Here is a 20176-nt window from a genome sequence, read left to right on the forward strand (position 1 = left end):
CAATATTTTCAAAAATTCCATTGATATATTCACAAATCACATTTTCACAGATTACATTGATGCTTTCACAAATGACATTGATATTTTGACAAACTACATCAATATCTCCCCAAATCATGTTGATTTTCTCCCAAATTACATCGATATTTTCTTAAATTACATTGATCTCTTCATGAATTATTTTGATATCTCCCCAAACCGTGTTGATATCTTCACAAATTACACTGATATTTTCACAAATTACATCAATATCTCCCCCAATCATGTTGGAATTTTCCCAAATTACGACGATATTTTCTCAAATTACATTGAGATTTACTCAAATTACATCAATATTTTCATGAATTACATTGGTATTTTCACAAACTACATCAGTATCTCTCAAAATCATGTTGGTATTTTCCCAAATTACACTGATATTTTCTCAATTTATATTGACATTTGCTCAAATTACTGTGGTATTTTCATAAATTGCATCAGTATGTCCACAAATTACATTGCTATTTTCACAGATTATGTCAATATCTCCCCAAATCCTGCTGATATTTCCCCAAATCTCACTGATATCTCCACAGCAGGGAGAAGGGCTGATGGTTCCTTTGGTGGAAGGGATGTTTCCACRGAATCACGGMATGTCCTGAGCTGGAAGGGATCAGGATCACCAAATCCTGGYTCTGCCCAGGACACCCCAACAATCCCACTCTGGATTGTCCAAAGGCTCTCAGAGGTCCRGCAGCCTYGGGAATGTGCCCATTCCCTGGGAATGAKCCTGGTCAGTGCCCACCGTGGAGCCTTTCCCTGATATTCCATGTTTTWGGGATGTTTTGTCCATCCATGTCCTCATTCCAGCCTGTCCCACAGCCCCGTGACTATGAGTGTGCCAGGATTTTGGGATCCCACCGTGCTTCCAGAGGTTTGGATGCAGCCAGGATGGGGTGAGGTGTGTGGCCCCCAGGTACCTCCCCATGCTGGGATTTCTGTCCCATCCTTTCCCCTCCATCTCTTCCCTCCCATCCCTTCCCCACCAGACACAGCAGGAGCAGTGCAAACAAGTCAGAGCTCATTACCAAATTTTCCTTTCCTCCAAGTTGAGCTGGAATGGGATTTTCTAGGGAAAACCACCCAATTTCATCCCTCCACAAACCAGCAAACAGAAGAGTCTCTTGCTGGCGAGAAATCTCCATCCTTTTGGGAATATTTCTGGGGAAAAATAATCCTTGGAATCAAACCGGTGGCCCCATCTTGCCCCCAGCAGCACAGACATCCCCAGACACCCCAGCCTGAGACAACAGGTGAAAAGCAAAATTCACGGAGAATTTTTCCTTCCTCCAGTCCCCCCCTTTTCTTCCCCTCCCGCCTTTTCCAGCGTGACACATGGCGGGGGTCATGTAACAACAAGAATTCCCGATGTCAGGCAAATCATTTTTCCATCTGTGGGGTGTTTTTCTCCCCTGCCCCGTTGATATTTTTGAGCGGAAGTGGCATCTGCGAGGTGCCGGCTGTAAACGATCCCTCCAGGAGCTCTGCTCCATGCCCAGCATCCCATTTTTGGCTGCTCCAGCTGTTGCTCTGGAGAGGGCAGGAATGGGTTCAGCTGACAGCTGCAGGCGCTCCGAGAAGAGGAAAGTTGTTTTTTCCCGGTCTCCAGTTGTCTCTCCCTTCCCAGACGCCCCGGAGAGGTTTTCCAACAGGCAAAGGTTAAAAATTATGAGGAATAGGCACAAGTGTCCTCTGGGTTTCAGTCCTGATCCTTTCCACAGGCTGATTTTCCTGGCTGGGGTATGCTCGGGAAGGTATGAGCTGCTCTGGGGTGGAATAATTCCCATTGGGAATGGGAGGAGTGGGAACTGAGGGAAGGGAAAGCTCAYCCGTATCCTGCATTTAAAATTTGTCCAGGGGAAACAGGCTTTGAGCAGCAGAAATGAGGAATTGGTGCTGTTTCCCTGGAAATGGTTTCACTGGAGAGCCCCTGTGGGAAGGGGGTGACAGGGTTGGAGCTCCTCTGGTCTGGAGCCAGGCTGGGAAAACTGGGAATGTCCATACTGAGGAAGAGAAAGATCCAAGGAGAGCTCAGAGCCCCTTGCAGGGACTAAAGGGGCTCCAGGAGAGTGGGAGAGGGACTGGGGACAAGGGATGGAGGGACAGGACACAGGGAATGGCTTCCCACTTCCAGAGGGCAGGGATGGATGGGATTTTGGGAAGGAATTGTTCCCTGGGAGGGTGAGGAGGGGCTGGGAKGGAATTCCCAGAGAAGCTGTGGCTKCCCCTGGATCCCTGGGGTTCCAGCACCGTCCAGCGGGGAGGAGCTGCTTTGGGAGGGCTCCAGGCACACTCAGTGCTCCTGGAGGCACTGGCACCATGGACACAATTCCTGAGTTTGCACGGAAAACCTTCCTGCACAATGGAACAGATCCACAGCTGGAACCTGCTCCATGACCACATCCAGGGACTGCCATTCTTCAGGCATCAGCCYCAAATCCAGCAGAATCCCAGCCTGGAATCTGTGCTGTGTCCACACTCAGGGATGCTGCCATCCCCAGGGATCATCCCCGGATCTTGCCCAGAGCCCCATGCAGGATCAGGGGGTGACACATCCTTCATCCCACTCCCTCTGCCTTCCCACAGCGCTTCCACCCCGTTACACAACCCCAAACCTCTCCAGCAGCTCCCTCTCCTCTCCAGCAGGGCCCGGTTCCTCCYGAAATGCCGTGTGGAGGTGGGAACGCTCCTTCCTCGGCTCGCCGGCCCCCGCTCCTCCTGTGCCATCCCACGCACGTGGCAATCAAAGCCGGGAATTCAGCCYGGCTTCCCGAGCCTTCCTCCCCCAGCCTGGCAGCGGGAATGTTCCGCTCTCCCGTGTCACTCCACGGCATTCAGGGACACTCACCTGCCACGGGAATGGGGGATGAGATGATTTGGGATCTGTGATGTGAAGTATTTCTGCTCAGCAGAGCATCCTAAGGCAAAAAATCCAGGGTGTTTGTTTATTTTTCCAAYACAGGCATCATGGAAGGATCATTTCCCACCTGCTAAAAACCCCAAAACCAGAAAGAAATATTCCTCATCTATCCCTGTTTAACTGGAAAAGCATTCCCAGCATCCTTCTTTTATTAAATGCCTTTTTTTCCCCCCAATCCTRCATGAAAAAAAGGGATTTTATTGGGTAAATATAATGCAACAACCATGTGTTGTTTCCCACTCCACRGCAAATGTTTCTACTTCCTGCCAGGATTGATTCCAGATCGAAAAGTGCTGTTTCATCCTAGGACTTTTCACACAATCTGTTCGACTCAGCCTCAGAKCTGTGGAAAATTTCCTTTTCCATCACATTTCCCTGATTTTTAACTCAATATTTGGGGAGCCCAAACTCAAATATCCCTTCCAGGTCAATGGATTTTCTCTTTGTTTTTCCTTTTTCCAGTTGCCCATCCATGAAAAGGGAATTTCTAGGTTGTGGAAAACARAGGAGAAAGGGAATTTTGTGGAAAATTTATTCCAAATTGGCCGAGTACTGCTGCTGACCCTGATTTGCCTAAGAGAAAAAGAGGAAAACCATAAAATCCTGGAGTGTGGAGAGCTTGGAAAGGGCTTTTGCCTAAAAAATAAAAGTGGGTTGTTGGATCCTCTGGACCAGCAGAAGAGATRAAATTTCCTCTGTTTGAAGAGCAAAACCTGCAATTTCCACATGCAACCTCTGTTATTTTGGGGGATTCCAACCAGATCCATGGAAAATTTCCCATATCCACCTGGGAATCTTGGGATCGTCTCCCAGATCCCTGGAGCAGGAATTCCATCTGCCTGGTAGGCTCAGATCAGCATCAACAGCAGAGCTCCTGGATACTGTCCCTGATAAACTCCAGGCACGGAAATGAGATTGGGAAAAGCCAATTTAGACCGGGAAAATTGTGAGGAGCCTGGGATTAGGGGATGGGATATCTCCCATCCCAGAATGCCTGAGGATTTTCCTCCAGCTCTTGGTCCCAGAGGGATTTTCCACCCAGTCCCTCCCAGCTGGTGTGGAGGATCCCATTCCTGCTGGACTCTCCTTCCTTGGCTATTCCTTCCCAAACTTCCTTTCTCCTTCCTTTGGTGTCCAAAAAAACCAAAGCAAACCAAACAAACCCAACCCAACCCAACCCAACCCAACCCAATCCAACCCAAACCGAACCAAACTAACCAAACCAAACCCAACCTGTTCTGATCCATGACATAATCCCAGATCCATTCCCATCTTTTCATCCCTTTCAGTCTCTCTCAGGCACAGATAAATCCCCACCTCCTCCATCCAATGGGTTGGGACCCAACTTCCTCCAAACTGGGAAAATCTTGGCACCCAGATCCCAAAAAAAATGATTTTTTTGTCTTTGTTATTTTAAGCTGCTGATTTATCCAAGCCTCCGCATCTCCTCAGCATTCCCAAACATCCGATGATTTTATTCCAACTGCCTGGTTATCCATGGCCAGGCTGCTTTTCCACTCACCCAAACCTCCTTCAGCTWTGAAACACAAAAACCATGGAATGCTGGATGTCTGTTTTCCCCGGAGAAGGAGTTTGATAATTCAGCAGCAGATCCGAAACTGCTCCGTGGGGAATAATTTTGTTTAGGAGGGAAAAAAAATGAGAGGATTTTTTCCCCCTCCCTCTCCCAGATTCCCAAATATAAAGGTCTGGTTTGCTTTGGATCATGTTCACTCTCTCAAGACTTGGTTTTCCTATTAAAATCTTTATTTCACTCCAGATTATTCCACCATTCCTTTGTCTCCCTGCTGTTGGAATGCAGCTGTCACCATGGCTTTTAGGATCCTGCTTCCCATTGGTTCCCAGGAATGCTTAATATCCCCTTGGAAGGAGCCAATAAAGGAATTCAGGTGCTTTTGGACCTGCCAAGTGCAGCTCATCGAGGGATGCATGGAAAGAAAGGGCAGGAAGCAACAGATTTGGGGTCACGATTTATTTACTGAGAACATTTTTTGGAGTTTATTGCTTGTTTGGGCTCTTCAGGAATTGTTTTTCCTTATGGAACAGCACCTTGATGCTTGGAGTGTCCCAAAATGTGAGACATCTGTGCCCATGTTCATCCAGAATATCCCCGCATGCCTTCCATGGAGAGCAGAGCTCCAGAAACCCCATCTGGAGAGGGTCAAAGCCCTTCCACAAAATTCCCAGAAATTTTGGAGGATTAACAGCCTCTGAGATCACCAAGATCTTCCCACAGGATCTGAAAGACTCGGGATCTTGGCAGCCTCAGGGGCAGACCACACTGGACTCCTTCCAGCAGGAAAAATCCCAATTCCTGCCCATCCACACTCAGCTTTTCCCCAGGAWCCTCAGCCCGGCCCAAAAGATGGATCCCCTTCATCCCAAACCTGTCCCCCCCTCCCTGAGGACACCCAGGGGAAAAAAATAGGATTAAATAAACAAATCCCAGCTTTTCCAACTGCAAATTCCTCCCTAAGATCTCTGTTTCCCACCCTTTCCAAATGGAAAGTCTGCTTTTTAGGAGAGGGCTTGGATTTTATTTTTAATTTCTTTTTTAGTTTGCTGCTTTTTTCCTTTTTTTTTTTAAAAAAAATATCTCTCATGGATTCTCCACTCACCTCCCTGAGTGATTTTTAATGTGTGGCACAGAAAAATAGGAAGCTGAGGACACTGCTCTGATAATTCCTTGGAAAATACTCTCCAGATGTGTTGCTGCTTTTCCACAGGGGGAGCGCATTGTGTGCATCTGGAAAAAAAGGGAAAATGGGATTTTCCCCTGAGTTTGGCTTTTGGTTTGAAATGAAGGAAGATGAGCCACYGCTTTGGGACTGGAAGATAAAAACCAGCACACTCAAAACTTCCAGAACATAATGAGGATCSAGGAGGAGTCGTTTGAGGAAGGAAAAGCAGGAGGGTGAAAAGGTTGGGAAAAAATCCACCCAAGTTTAGGCATCAGAAGAAATGGGAGCCTTGTTCCCTTAAGCTCGGCTGATCTGAGCCAAAACCTGCAGGAATCGGGTTAAGCTAAGCTCAAACTGCCGTTCCTGCCCTCTTGGACGCACTCATGGGAATTTCCTGACATTTCAGTGGCTCCTGCTTCATTGGGAATCCCATTCCCTGCATTCCCACTCTCATTCCCTGCATTCCCACTCTCAAGGAGGGCTGGGAATGGTTGGATTTTGCAATAATTGGGCTTTCAGCCCCCAAGTGTTTTCAAAGTGTTTGATAATCCTCGAGGGAGATGGGAAATGTCGGGATCATTATCTCTGTTTTGCAAAGCACGGAAAAGCCGGGACTGGGAGATCCCTGCCTTGCCCAAGGCCACGAGGAGAGAGCAAGATGGGATTAATCCTAAAAATCTGCTGGCTCCTGGCCCGGGATCAGGGCTCCATCCACAGCCCTGAGCTTCCCTCGGGATGGGAATGCAGGGAAAGTCAGGACAGAGGGAGGGAAGGCGGGATGAGCAGGAATTCTGAGCCGCTATGAGTCTCTCCAAGGAATTTTTTTTGTATTAAAAGGAAAATCGGTGGTGTCACCCCCATCCTGTCCTGCAGGATGCTGATTTTGGGATGGAGAGAAGGAGTTTTCCCTTCYTCCTTGAGCTCCTTCAGACAAACCSAAGCRGGAAGGAGCARCAGGTCGGYGCTAACGGAGCGCTCCGGACAGAGATGGATGAGGGAGCGCTGACCCCGGCGGCCCCGCTGGCAGGGGAGCRGGGACAAACAGCTGGGAGCTGCAATTCCCTCCCCCGGAGCAGCTGGATCTGAGGGAGCACATCTGGCCGCAGTCTGGGTGGTTTGGGAGGAACAACAGCCACGGATCCGGGCGGGATCTTCGGGATGCGGAACACGAGCCGCCCCGATCCGCTGCGGGGATGGGGCCGGGGGCAGGGAAGGGATGGGATGGGGATGGGTCTGGCCTCCCACGGAGCGGAGATGGGAGGAAGAGGCGTGCTAGGGGCTCCAAAACCACCTCGGTGTCCAATGGAACTAAAATTCCATAAATCCAACGGTGCACGTGGATGCTCCTCACCCTACTGGGGCCAAAGAGCCAAACAGGTGGAGGGAAAGACRGAAATCTCTCCCAACTTTTCCCACAGCTGGAAGCTGCTGAAGCTCCAAGAGGGATTTTTTTCCCCATGTGGATGTTCCAATCCTGCATCCCATGGCCAGAGCCTTGTGRGAGATGCAGAAGCACCCGAGGAGCCCAATTCCAGGAGTTTTACAGCCCCTCCCTGGCTTCCAGCAGCAGGTGAAGCTCCACACAAAGGCATGAGCATCTTTCCAGCCACTCCATCCTGGCTTTTAGGGAGCTCACAGCCCCTTCTGCTGAGCTTTCCCTGTTCCAGGGCTGCTTCCCAAATTCCTGAAGCAAAATCCCACAGCAGAACTCCTCAAAAAAATCCCTGTAAGATACAGAAAATCCAATGAGGATGCTTAATCAGGGAGGAGAATGGGGCCAGAGCTTGCACCTCCTGGGACATCAAACCTCGGGAGGGCAGGAATTCCACGAAGGAAACCAAGTTCTGGAGCTCAGAGTTGTTTCTTACAAAATGATAAGGAATTCCCTTGGGATATCCTTCTCCACATGAGYGGGAACGTTGGTTAAGGATTAAGTTCAGCTCTGTTTCTTTGGAAATTTTACTGTCTGGAGCAATATTTGCATGGAATTGCTGTGCTCACCCTGGGAGAATCCAAACATTCCCTGTTTTTGAACCYTCAGCCCTCGATCTGGGGTGACAGCATGCGAATGACAAACCTTATTCCAGGCAGATTCCAAACCCAGRAAAAGTTGGCCACAGGAGCATCATGCCACTTCAACCACCCTTTCCAGAGCCCACCAGGAATTCAGGGCAGGAATTTATTGATTGCTAGCCCACACAAAGCTGAGCTGGCCAGGAGTAAGGACCGGTGGCCACCGCACCGAGCAGCTCCTGAGAGCTGGAATTCCTTCTCCAACCTCTGTCTGGAAGTTCATCCCAGTTCACAGCCGCTGCCTTTCCCCTTTGTTCTGCTTCCCCGCACACGAGGCCTAGAGGGAGGAATGCTKCTTGAATATGCAGGAAACCTGGGCCAGATTCCCGTTCTTCTGCTCCTCCAGCTCCTTTAAAAGGAAAAGGAGTGGGGTTTTCCAGCCGCTGGGGTGTCGCATCCATGGATCTCATCAGGAGCTCACTCTCCAAGCCTCATTCCCTTTGGTCTCCCGATCCAGGAGTGGAGCCAGGGGTGCTGCCAGACCGTGGAATGCAGTGCTCACCCCTTGAAAAGCCTTTCAGGAATTCCAGCTCTGCACAGGCGTTTGGAGCCGGCCCAGCTGCCAATTCCACATGAGACAATCCGGAGATAAAGGGGTGTTTGTGATCCTGCAGGTGCTGGAAAAGGGAGGAACCCTTCAGGTGAGGAGTTAAGTTTACCTGCTCGGGGTGATTGAACTGCAGGGTTCACCCACAGCTCTCCACACTTTTTGTGGTGCCCTTTCTCTCTTGCTCAGCACTGCAATTCCCTGGATTCCCTTCCCTTTCCTGGTGTTCCCAGCTGTGGGAAGCCTGGAGAGTTTTGCCAGGAGTAACCAATTGTTAATGGGAGGGAAAAATGGTCCTGGAGCTGGGAATTTGGGCTCCTTGTCTCTGTCACCGGGAGGAAATATCCTAAAAAAAAAGGAATGAAAAAAGGGTTGGGCTTGAGAAATCCCACAAGAAATGTCTGGGATGCTCCTGGCTCCATGTGGAGAACAGGGGGCACATGGAGCACAGGGAACCCATGGAGAACATGGAGAACATGGAGCACACATGGAGCACATGGAGCACACATGGAGCACATGGAGCACATGGGGAACATGGAGAACATGGAGAACATGGAGCACATGGAGAGCATGGAGCAGGATTCTCCACCTGGCCGCCCAAGGTTTCCAAGAGGGATGTGTTGGGAAGCATCTCCCGATATTCCAGGAGGCTTCTGCCATGGACAGATGTTGGCGCTGAGCATCRCTCTGCCCTTTCTGTAAGGTCCTCTTGGTGCTACTGGCATTGATATTTGTGGGATATTGGCAGGTTTTGGAATCAAACATCTCCCTGCCCTTTTTGAGCATCCTGCAAGGTCCATTCCCTGCTTGGTGGTGCCTGGTTGGAGGAGATTTYCAGGAACCAAATGCGAATCCAATTCAAAGAATTTCTGGAACCACGGCCTCAGTTAACCACACGTGGCTTCCTCTGAGCTGACACCTCCTGATGGTGTGAATTCCCTCTGTTGGGATGGGCAGGAGATGGGAGAAGCCATCAGAGATGGTTTCAATGTAAATTCCTGGGATGGCTTGAGTTGGAAGGAAATTTTTAAGGTCATCCAGTGCCACTCCCCGCCATGGGCAGGGACACCTTCCATGATCCCAGGGTGCTCCAAGCCCCATCCAGCCTGGCCTTGGACACTTMCAGGGATCCAGGGGAAGCCACAGCTTCTCTGGGAATCTGTGCCAGGGCTTCCCCACCCTCTGAGTAAAGACCTTGGGTGTCCCCTGGGCAGGACTGGGTGGAGCAGATGTCACTGCTCCCATGAGGGGACAATGATCCAACCCTGGCCCCGCTCTGGAGGGTGGCACTGACCCCCTGGATGGGTCATGGAGCCCACAAGGCTCAGGTCTCCCTCCTCGTCCCAATCCACGCTGGATCAGCTGATTTCATTTCCAATTTCCTCACACATGTGCTCCGGCACAGCTGCGGAACATGAGCCGAGTCTGCAGAGGAAATCCTGAGATTTACACGGGCCCCAGTGGATTATAAAAACCTGGAAACCGGACAGATAACACTCATGGAACAGACTCGGGACATGCTGGGGAGAAAAAAACCTCGCAGCAGATTAAAACCTGCTGTTCCCTGCAAAACGCACAAGTGTCTTTTCCAGCGCTTTGAACTACTGTGGTGAAACTCGGTAGGTAGCTGTCGTTTCAAAGGTGCGACCTTCAGGAGGATTGTTTTCTCTTTTTTTTTTTTTTTTTTTTTTTTTTAATGGATTTGGGAAAGTTGCAATAAAAGAGTCCTTAAAAGGCCTCAACCCAGAGGGCTGTGAGCCTTTAGCCTGGCGAGGTTCAGCCCTAAACCCTGGGCAGCTTCCAGAGCTTCTGAGGACTTCCAAAATCCGAGCTGGCTGCGGCTGTGAGGGCCCAAGGTGGTGGGAGGAAGGAGTAAACAGTTCCTGGTGGGAGATGTTGCRTTTTCCATCCCACCGGAGCCAGCTGGATGCTCTGTGGGTTCCTGACAGGGGACGGGGCTGTTTTCCCAACTCACCCCTGCCTGTGGAAAGGGAAAGAGGAGGGAATTATCCTGGAGTGAAAGGGGGATCAGGGAGGACCTTGTGGCTCTGCACAACTCCCTGACAGGAGGGGGCAGCCGGGGGGGTTGGGCTGTGCTCCAGGGAACAGGGACAAGAGGAGAGGGAACGGCCCCAAACTGCACCAGGGGTTGTTCAGGTTGGATATCAGGAGTAATTTCTCCATGGAAAGGGTGGTCAGGTGTTGGAATTGCCCAGGGGGGTTTGGAGTGCCCATCCCTGGAGGTGCCCAAGGAATTCCTGGAGGTGGCACTGAGCACTCTGGGCTGGGGACAAGGTGGGCACAGCTCAGGCTCAATGATCCTGGAAACTTCTTCCTAATTCAACAATTCCACTATTCTATGGTTTTGAATAAACTCAGCCAACAATCAGGGGGATGCCACTGTCCTGGAGAAACATTTTCCTATTCCCCATCTCCGCAGGATGGATTTTTTTTCCACCCATTTTTCTTTGGCTGCTGGCTCAGAGCTGCCATTTTTGTTGCTCCTGAGGGTCTCCAGCTGCATCAGTGGGATCAAAACCAGGCCCAAGGTCAGACTGGGTTTTCTTGAGCTGTCAARTGGGATTTATGGCTTTTCCCAGGATCAATGACTTCACAATCAGGGCTGCCAAGCTGGGCTGGGTCACCTCCATTCAGGGCCAGAACCTCTTGATTTGGGGCCCYTTCTTCCCCCGAGACTTTGTGGGAATCTTGCTTCCATTTTATCTTGAGCATCAAAGAATTGCGAGGAGGGGTCAGGTGAAAGTTTCGGGGGTTTCCTCCCTCATTTCTGTGAAGAACAAACCGGGATGGTTTGGGATTTGTGAAAGCAAAATCAGCCAGGGCTGGGTCTCAGATCTCTCTTATCTCAGTCCCCAATCTTTCATTTGAATTTGGGGTTTCCAAACCAAAACCCAGGGAAGACTTTGTGGAAAAAACCGACCTGAACTCCTGCCTCCTCCACACATTCCAGACGGCTGCTGAGAGGAATTCTCCTCCAAGTTCTTCTGAATCAAACTGTGATGAGAAAAAACCTCGGTTGGCACCCACCACCCCTCAAAAAGAGCAAATCCCACCCCAAGATGGGCAGGAGGGAAAACAGGGAAGGGCAGACAAGACCTGGCTTGGTGTCTGTGCCACCAAAATGCTCCAAGCTGGAGCTGTTTCAGCACAAATCTCCAACTCCAGGCAACTCCTGACCTTTAGCAGAGCTTGACATCCTCAAAATGTGGCAAAATCCTGGAACAAGGCAGGAGAAACGCTGTTGAGATTTCCCTGGAATGCCAGAACTGTGGGAGCAGCCAAAGGAATGGAGTGGTTGGAGTTTGATGAGGAAGGTTGGAAGGTGCCTCGGAATGGTTTTCTGAAGGGTTTTAAAATGTCCTCAAAAAGGTGTCACTGGTCTCTGGGATTAGTTACATATTTGAGGATTTTTTTTATCTGGGATGTGGAAGAAACTGGGCAGTGCACCAAATTTGATATTTTGGGATTTTTTTATCTGGGATGTGGAGGAAGCTGGGCAGTGTACAAAATTCGATATTTTGGGATTTTTTAATCTGGAATGGGGAGGAAGCTGGGCAGTGCACAAGATTCAATAATTCGGGATTTTTTAATATGGAATTGGAGGAAGCTGGGCAGTGAAGAAAGTTCAATATTTTAGGATTTTTTTATTTGGGATGTGTAGGAAGCTGGGCAGTGAATAAAGTTCGATAATTTGGGATTTTTTATCTGGTATTTTTTAAGATGGGCAATGCACAAGGGTCCAGCTCAAACGTGGCCTTGCAGCATTCGGATTTGGAGTCCTCAATATCCAGAAGGAATCAGATCTTGGCAGATGGTCGGTGACACAAAGGAGGAAATCCGGCCCTGCAGGTCAATTTTTCCACCAGTAACGTGATCCCACACTAAAAAAAAAAAATCCAAAAAGTCATTTCCATCCTCTCCCTCAGGAATCTTTGTGTCTCCTCTTGGATCGGACTATTTCCAAAATCCGCTTCCCATTTGAAAAATTGATTTCCTCAACCCTAAATCTGCATTAAGTCCCATATATTGTGTTTTCCGAATTATCCATTCTGCTCCTCGCGTCAAAAATTGTCCCCTGAGGGGTTTGGGACATAAACCGTGGCTTTTGACCCAGAATTGGATCTTCTTGGGGTGTTTTTATTTGCAGTTCTCCTACTCCAGGAACTGAAAAGCAGCCAAATGAAAACCTGCCCGTTTTATGCAGCCACAACATGTTCACACAAAGGATCTTTTTTATTTTTTTGTGTCATTTTTAGTATTTATTTGCTCWGTGTCATTCAAATTAAAAGGGGAATGGATTGAATTAATCAGAGTCTGTGATGATGCCTTTATAATTTAATTCTGTGTTTCAAAATCATCCCGGGGTGGTCTAGAAATAAWATCAGGATGAAGTTGGACATTTGAAAAGGTCCTCAGGAAGGGATTTTCACACTCACACCATCCCCGGAGCTGCTTCTTCCACACATGGAGCACATGGAGCAGCTCTTGGACTTGTCCAATATTTTTCCATATCCTTGTCCACTACTTTTCCATATACTTCACCTTTTTTCCATATCCTTGTCCATCACTTCTCCATGTCCATGTCCACCACTTTTCCATGTCCTTGACCATCACTTTTCTGTGTCCTTCTTCACCATTTTTCCATGTCCTTCTCCATCATTTCTCCATGTTCTTGTCCACCACTTTTCCATATCCTTCTCCACCATTTTTCCATATCCATSTCCACCACTTTTCCATGTCTTTGTCCACCGTTTTTCCATGCCCACTCTTCTCTAGCCCATTGCAGGCTGTGGATTGTCCCCCAGGATCCATATTTTTGTCGGCAGAAATCCCAAATCCCAAATATTTTTGAGCCAGAAATCCCAAATCTGCCCCACAGCCTGAGCCCAGCAGTGGGGACTGACCCCGGGTGTACTTGCACACAGATCCGAGCGGGATCGGGACGCCCCTCTGGAAAACCAAAGGCCCAGACTCGGGGATTTTATTGGAGCATGAATTTGGACAATTCAGCTCTTCAGGGAGGAGATTTCTGGAGACAGATTCGTCTTTTTCCAGCTTTTTCCAGCTGACCCAGGGCCCCAAAGAAACCAGAGCCTGAACACAGGGACCCTGTTTGCYGGTCGGGATCCCGGGAATGTCAGCCGGGAGTGGGGTGAGTTTTTATCCTTAATGAGGTGTGAAAAGCCCACAGAGGCCAGCCCCTTGCACCTTCCCTGCTCCAAACCCCACAATCGCCCTTTGACAGCTTCGGATCCACCCCTGCTGCCCTTCCCTGATGGAAAAACAGGGAGAGCCTGGAAATCCTGGAACACAGAACCCGACAGCGCCGGCTCCATTCGTTCCTCCATGGGTTTCTGTGCAGAGAGGATTCCTGAGAGGTTTCTATCCCGAGAACCCAGGAATTTGGATGATTTAGGGTATTTCAGTGCCTCTCTGCAGGCTGGATTTTGTCCCTAGGGCTGAAACAGTCAGAAAAAGTATCTTCCCTAATGCTTATGGTAGAGAATTCCTGGTTAAAGTCAGCTGTATGTTGGATTTTTTTGAACTTTCCAGGATATCCCACTACAAACTCTGAGATGAACAAGACCCTGCTCACCTTGGGACATCCTAAATTCCCTAAATCTTCAGGAAAACACATCCTTGCTGTGCCAGGGGCCTGTTRGTCAGGCAGTTCTATCAGAAATATCAAAATGCAGTCAAATATAATTGTTTTTTTTCTTGCAAATGTACAATTTGTTGTTAAGAACAGACACAATCACCTCCGCACACGGCAAGATGGGAATGTGGGAGTTCTCTTTCCGCACGGATCCAACCGTTTGGTTTGAGTTTTAAGCACACCAGAGAGGAGCGAGAGCGAGCCAGCAAGAAAACCTCATAAATCCGTGGAAAAGTGAAATTTGGGAGGGTTTGGCATGGCTGAATGGGGAACAAAGACATATGGGGTTAAAAAAAAAGGCTGGAAAATGCTGGCTGCTCTGTGGAAGTGCCCAAGGACAGGCTGGAGCAGCACGGGATAGCGTGAGGTGATCCTACCATGGGAATAAAGCACAGGAAATCAGTCCAGAAGGGTCCCTTCACCCCMAAAACACCCCCMAAGCACCCCMAAACCCCTCCCAGCTCCTCCAAACTCCCCACACTTCCCCCAAACCCTCTCCCAGCACTCCAAGGTTCCTCCAGGAGCTCCTCAGGCTATCCCAGGATTCTTCCCCACCCCAAACTCCTCAACCCAGGAGAAACCGAGGCRACTTCCACAAGGAAGAGGAGCATCCAGCAGCATTCCCGGGAGCTGACCACGCTGGAAGAGGCTGTGGGATCAGGGAAACAGCCACAGGTTGCCCCCGAGCCTCTCCTGGCACACGTTCCCGGCCGCCTGTTGCCGTCTCCGAACAGATGWGGGCAGTTTGGGGGATGATGAACTATCGGATCTGTTTCTCCTTCGGGAATTGTTCCTACCAAATAAATCTGCAGGTTTGGATGTTTAGCAGCTGACGGAGATCCCTTTTCCCTCCCCTTCTCCGTTCCGGTATTCCTCGCAGCCGGAGCCAAAACAAGGCAGGGAGAGGAGGGGGAATGAGCAGGATGGGATTTGGGAAGATTTGGAGAGGATGCTGCAGTGAATGAGGGCAAAACATCCTGCCCAAAACACAGCTCAGGGATCCATCTCGGCTTGTTCCAGGATGGATCCTGGACTCCAGGAGTGTTGGTTTAACCACCAGGTCATAAATCCATCCGGGAGCTTTAGGATTTGTGGYCAGGGGAAAGATCTTTCCCTCTCTCCTGGTGGTATTGGATTTATTTTTTTTTCTCTCTTTCTTTATTCCCGAGCTGACTCGGGCTTGGATTTACAGAGGTTTAAATTCCTCTGAAAATATTCCCTGATCAGCCCTGGAATGAAAGATGAAGGGAGTGTGATAAAAGAGCCCAACCTGCTTGCAAGGGCATTCCTGCTTTTTTTGGGGAATGGCAGGTTGATCCAGAGGCATGGGCTGAGCCATGGATGTTGATGTTTGAAGAAAAGGGTCTGAACATCCTTTAAATCCCCTCAAAACCAGCCCAAAGAGGCTCGGCGCTGCTTCCGTGGCTCCTGGATGTCTGGTGCCAGAGACATCCTCCTGCAGGGTTTTGCTTCCCAAACAAATCCTCCTTCCCRTTCCTCGCTTCCCCTTGATCCATAAAAATCCAATTCCAGCTCCGGAGGAATGAGAGACGTGCGGGAAACACTTGGTCCTTAACACGAGGCAGCCGCTGCTGCACCTGAAAAGCTCCAGGAGGATTTTACCTGGAATATTCCCCAAGGAATGCGGGATTCCTGGAGATTCAGCTGCTCTGGGAAAGTAACCCAGTCCAGCACTCAGTCCCTGGAAGCAGCTGCTGAAGGGTGTCCTGAAATCATGGAATATCCTGACTGAGGAGGATAAATGAGTCCAACTCCCAAAAATCACACTGTGGTGATGAAAAATCACATCCTGAGACTCGGCGATCATCATCATCATCAGCATCATCATCATCATCATCATCATCATCATCATCATCATCATCATCATCATCATCATCATCATCATCATCATCATCATCACCATTCTGATCCCAAAGGCACATGGGGAGAGGGAAGTGGTTCTGGATGCAGCTGATCCAGAGCCTGGGGAAGCCGAGGAAGCAGATCCCGCTTGGGAGGAGCAGGAAGGTGCCTGGGGATGTTTGGAACTCCCTGCTCGTTTGGCCATGGATTGAGGAGCTGAGAGCTCTGYAGGAGGAAGCCAGGATTCCATGGGGAGGCTGTGAAAAACTGGGAAGCGTGGCTGGGAATGAGGGTTTGGAGAGGGCTGAATGCCCCTGGTGACCAGGACACAGCTGGATTCGTGCGCTGTGGGATTTGCTGATCCTAAAGGGCTTTTCCACCATCGAGGATTGTCTGATCCCATGTTTTACTCAGCTGATGTGTTTGGCATGGGGCTGTGGCCGTGCCCATCCATCCCCTGGGAATACAAAGGGGTGTCCCTGTGGAAACAGTGGGTGCTGAGGTGTTTTTAGGACAAAGGAGACACTTGGAGCAAGCCTGGGCCAAATCCCACGGCTCGTGGCTTTTCCAACCTCACCCTTCTCTGCCTTTTCCGCTCCTCCTTTACGATAATTAATGAGATAATTAAATGAGCACGGAAAAAATAACGGGATCCATGTGGAGATGGGGAAGCTGTTGGAACCCTGGCTACATCCCTGGCTGCTGCGGCCAATCCAGGGAACGTGCCTCTGGAGGCGTCTCCCAGACCGTGCTGAATCACCCGGCAATTTGGGAAGAAAAAAGCTGGAGCGGTTCTCAAGTTACCAAGGAAAAGCCAATGGAAATAGGACAGAGCCCCTGCCATAATAAAGCCTGGGGTTAACGCATTTCACAACAGCAAAATCCTTTCCCAGATTGTGCTTTATTTAATGGTTAAATGTGGGGGGAATGCTGWGGAATCCCACAGGGACAAACCTGCTCCTGGACTCGTCCCAGAGGGATCCCTTTGCTTCCCTCATCCCATGGCAAAGCTGAACAGGAAAAAGAATCTTATTCATAGCATGTTTCAGGCCCAAACAACACAAAAAAATATTCTTTTTCTTTTTAACTTTACATCCCAGCTTGTGTGGATGACCTTCCGTATTAAAGCCCAGGGTTGAAGCATTTCACGAAATCTTTTCCCAGATTTTCCTTTATTTAATGGTTAAATTGTGGGGGGAGAATGCTGGAGGATACCACAGGGACAAACCTGCTCTTGGACTCATCCCATGGCAAAGCCAAGCAGGAAAAAAAAATCTTATTTGTAGTGTGTTTTAGACCCAAATAACGCCAAAAACCCCCATTTTTTCCCCTGAACTTTCCATCCCAGCTTGCGTGGATGACCACGATACCGCACCGCTCGCAGGGAACCCTGGCAGCTCCCCTCGCCGTTTTACAGCACAGTTGTTCTTCGAAACAAAAGGTTGGGATTAATGGAGTTTTAATGTCCAGGATATGACAGCAATGAAATGCAGGAACAGTTGGCTYGCGCGCTGGGAGCCCAGGCGAGCTCACATTTGGCCGCCGGCCCGCRGAGCTCCCCCGGGATGCTCGGGAGGGGTGTGAACATCGGCTCACGGAGCCACAACCCCGCCGCCCGCTCAGCCTCCCCTAACGCCGTCCTCCAGTCCAAACCCCTCTTTGCTTGCGGTAAAAACAACGCTGAGCGCTGGAGAAAGGCTCCAGAGCCCTGCAAGCCCCGCATCCTGAGCTGTTTAAAGGTTGGGATAACTGCTTTCCTCCTTTCTTCTGGCACAGGGCGATGTTTCGGTTGCGTTTATTAAGATTTAACAAATTGCTCACCCCCCTCCAAAAAAAAAGCGGTACCGGTTTGGCTTTTTTGTTGTTCCAAGGCAACATAAATCCTCTGAACACCCGGAGCAGAAGGCAGGGATAATTATCACTGAAATATCGCTGACATTTCCTTCGGGGTTTTGTGAAATCCTCGAGGCCTCTTTCTATCTTTGTCAGAGCCTTCCTCTGCTTCCTACGACCACGTGCCTTAACTCCTCCATCTCTCCAGCCTCCAACTCTTCTGTTCCATTGTGTGTTYGACTTCATTTCGGTGCCAGCTCCTTCCACTCTGTTTTTTCTTTTTTCTTTTATTTTTTCCCCCCCCCTAGTTTTGGTAATTGGGAACAGGCAGAAGTTTGGGTATTAAAATAAAAAAACAACAACAACCAAAAAAAAAGAGCGTTCCACGTAATTGGGAGAAGTTAACAAAGCGTGAAACGAAATAAAAAACACCATCCGGTGCTGATCTCAACGTTCATAAATGCAGGAGTGCTCAGAGCYATCGAGGAGAGGTTGGAGCTGCATCTCTGCTTTTGGAATTACTTGGCTGCTATTGTTCTGTGGCATTTTTAGGAATTTTTGACCAGGTCATTCTTTGGGCCACAGGATCTGCTTGAGTGGTTCAGGTCCTGTTTGGGTGTGACATTGGTGTCACTCTAAATCATGGCACACCGGCCCTCTGGGCAGTGTCCAGGGGTCTGATCAGAATTCAGAATCCCAGAATTCCAGAATCTCCGAGTCCCAGAATCCCAGAATCCCAGAGTCACAGAATCCCAGAGTCTCAGAATCCCAAAATCCCAGAATCCCAGAGTCTCAGAATCCCAAAATCCCAGAATTCCAGAGTCACAGAATCCAAGAATACCAGAGTCCCAGAATTCCAGAATCCCAGTCCCAGAGACCCAAAATCCCAAAATCCCAAAATCCCAAAATCCCAAAATCCCAGAACTGATGCTGGAAAAGCCCTCCCAGATCCTTGAATCCAAGCTGCGCCCAATCCCCACCTTGTCTACCCACTCAGTGCCACATCCAGGAATTCCTTGGACACCTCCAGGGATTGGGACCCCAAACCTCCCTGACCAGCCCCTTCCAAGGCCTGACCACCCTTTCCATGGAGAAATTCCTCCTGGATTGTGAGCACCTTCCACGAACTCAGCTCCTGCTCTCTCTAAAGGTCAGAAAGGCCCCTAAGGRGGAAGAATTTTTAGGGAAGAGACTCCATATCCGCCAGAATTCCATGAGAGGATGAAGAGGCACCTCAACAGCACGCTCAGGCTGGAAGATGCAGAGCCAGGAGCCATCGTTGGACTTTGTCACTGATGGAGAATTCCCCAAGGAGAGAGGAACCAGCAGATTTCCAGCTGGGTTTTTTTCAGCATTTTTTTTCCAGCTTCTTTCTCCAGCAGATTTTCCACATCCATGAGCACGATCACCAGGATATCTTCGCCAATGTTTTCCTCCTCACCTCCAGCAGGATGGATCCCCCTGGAGCTGGGGGTGTCTTGCCAAGGGATTTTTTCCCCCCAGGTTGGAGCACTTTGGCCAGGCTGTGCCTCGAGCAGCTGCTCCGTGTCTGTCAGGGTGAGCTCGGGCTCAGCACAGCAAACCTCGATCCCTCTCCGTTCCTCCYATCCCCACCCCGAGCCCCTGAGAGCAGAGCTGATTTCCTGGCCGTGATTAGGGATGGTTTCCATCCACTTCCCAGAGCTGGTTTCCTTTTATTCCGACCATTCAAACACAATTCCGGGGATTGCTGCTCTGCCCGCACATCTGCACTTCCAAAAGCCTTTGCCAGCTCTGGGATGCCGGAATCCCGCGTGTCCCAGAGGATTTGCACCGGCTGGGGCTCCCACCTGAACTTCTCCCAGGGCAATCCCACCCCCCTCTGTCATCCTGGAAGAGGCTGGGAGGGAATTAGAGCACTCAGAGGAAGGTGTGATGTTAAATCCCTGCGTGACCGAGAGCCACCGGGATGAGGAATAACGAGGTGTCAGACGGACACGGATCCTCTTCCCACGGAAAAGGGGGATGGGGCTGGGCAGAAGGAGCTGAGGAGGCGGATGAGGAGCTCTTTCCCTGCTCCTCCTCCCTCCCAGGAAAAGCTGGGTGAGATCCGTGATGATTTCTCTCCTCCCCGGCTCCGCCAACGCTGTCAGCACCAGTCCGACCCTTCCCTGCCCGTCGCCGTTGCAGAGGGAGGGAGAGGGAAGGTGAAAGGGAAGCTGGCAGCCCTCATGAGCTCGTTATTCCCTGCTGGAATGAAGTCATGCTGCTGAGTAAAGAGGAGGATTCACTCCTTCCATGACTCCGGGGGCGAGCAGAGCTCGTTCTTTCGGCTCGTTTGGGAATCATCTGTCCAGCATTTCAGGCACCTCGTTGCCTTTTCCAGAGGGATTTTATTCCTTGCTGGAGGCASAGCAGGGATTTCAGGTGCATCGGGAAGCTGCACTTTGGTCATTTCTAAAAAAAAATGATGATGGGGTGGCAGACAAGGGCAGAGCACCTGATCCTGAGGGAGAGCAGAGCGGATTTGGGATCAAACCCGA

Source organism: Malurus melanocephalus, unplaced genomic scaffold, assembly GCF_030028575.1.
Source record: "Malurus melanocephalus ecotype Western Australia unplaced genomic scaffold, MMel_1.1 scaffold_786, whole genome shotgun sequence".
NCBI lineage: Eukaryota > Metazoa > Chordata > Aves > Passeriformes > Maluridae > Malurus > Malurus melanocephalus.